The sequence below is a fragment of the Alligator sinensis genome, unplaced genomic scaffold, assembly GCF_000455745.1.
Source record: "Alligator sinensis unplaced genomic scaffold, ASM45574v1 scaffold1854_1, whole genome shotgun sequence".
In the NCBI taxonomy this organism is placed as follows: Eukaryota; Metazoa; Chordata; order Crocodylia; family Alligatoridae; genus Alligator; species Alligator sinensis.
In genome coordinates this window covers 174,136-175,668 of record NW_005843246.1, presented here as the reverse complement: position 1 = coordinate 175,668, position 1,533 = coordinate 174,136, and the positions used below count along the sequence as shown (strand labels likewise).

General features: G+C 59.3%; 1 protein-coding gene across 1 annotated transcript in view; it reads right to left on the bottom strand.

The window, feature by feature from the left end:
* Positions 1–1,533, bottom strand: part of LOC102379812 (FRAS1-related extracellular matrix protein 2-like) — a gene marked incomplete at its 5' end in the record, with an annotated part of 138,667 nt that overhangs the window by 65,141 nt on the left and 71,993 nt on the right. The gene's annotated exons all lie outside the window — the stretch shown is intronic.

Sequence of the window (1,533 nt, the reverse complement as noted above, 5' to 3'; positions counted from 1 at the left end):
CCATGCCTTGCAGATGGCATCTACGTTTTTAACGTCTCCAGCCCCACACTGGGCCCCATATTCCTCCAGTTTGGACTCCAACTAGATCCCTCCTAATCAGGCGGCCTACCCTGCCCTCATTCTGGGCTGCCTAGCTCCCTGCACTCTTCCCCCTCTCAGGTGTGGCCCTCCGAGGACTTTTGGCCACACAGGCCCTGGCCTCACCTCCAAGGCCAGTTGGAACCCCAGGCTCTTGGCTCTGCCCATCCCTTGTGGTGGGCCCATGGCCCTTTTGACCCTTCTGGTCCTGGCCCCAGCATTGACCAGTTGAGGGTGCCTCAAGTCAGGCTTCTAAGCACCTAGCCCACACTCTCTTACATGGGTCCACCTTCTCGGGCCATACTATGGGGTTACTCACTCGGCTGTGGGAGCTGAGATTATTAAGGTATTCTGACGCACCTTTCACTGGGGTGGTAACCGGCTTGACATTTCCTGGAGGCTCCCATGCCACCAGGAGCCCCACCAGGCCACCCATCTCCAGCAGGATGCAGTTTTAGGTCATGCCCAGGACCAGGAGCCTTCTCCATCCCCATAGTCCCAGCCCATAAACCTCCAAGCTATTCCTGAGCCTCAACTCCGCCAGCTCTCTCTCAGCTGTCAGCAGCTAACTGCAGCTTCACCCTATATATATGCTGGGTCTCAAAATGGCCACCGTAGTCAAGCACCTGGCTGCTACCTGCTCCAGCCCTTAAAGTGGCAGGCACCAATAGCACCCTGCCACATATGGTAAGGAGCCCGATCCTTTTTTCCCCCCACTGAGCCTGCCAGGGTCTCCTGTGGCTGGGGGCGATCTGTAGGTGGAATGAGCAGCTCCTGAACTGCGGGGAGGCCCTGGCCCTTCCCTCCATGGTGGCAGTGCCCCCCAGGGCCACCTGGATGGGCTGCTAGTGAGCGGGTGCCACCCTGGGAGTGCTGCCGCCTTGGAGGGAAGGTCTGGGGCTCCCCACAGCTCAGGGCCCACCAGCAGTTTGCCCCCCGGCTGCAGGAGAGGTGGGCAGACTCCATGAAAAAATTAAAAAAAATAAATATCAGGCCTTGCCACTTTTTTTCCCCTTAGCGAAGCCTGTTCACACAAGCTGCCACCAGATCGTGCAGCCCCTGAGCTGCAGAAGGACCTGGTCCTTCCCTCTGCAGCAGCAGTGCCCCTGGGGCCACCCCAGTGGAGTGCCAGCTGCACGGATGTTGCCACAGCTTGCAGGCAGCACCCACTGGATCCAATTCCTCCCCGAGCCCGTGCAGGAAGCAGCACCCAATGGGCTTCCAGTGCACAGGCTTAGAGAAGAGTTGGATCCGGCAGGTGCTGCCCGTGAGCTGGGGCAGCACCCATGCAGCTAGTATTCTGCCCAGATAGCACTGCTGCTGCAGAAGGAAGGACCAAACCCCCCTGAAGCTCAGAGGCAGCACAGCGCAGGAGCAGCTTGTGTGGGCAGGCTCCACTGAGGAAAAAAAAATGGCAAGGGGGCCTGATCCTTCCTTCCCTCTGCCCCCTGGTGC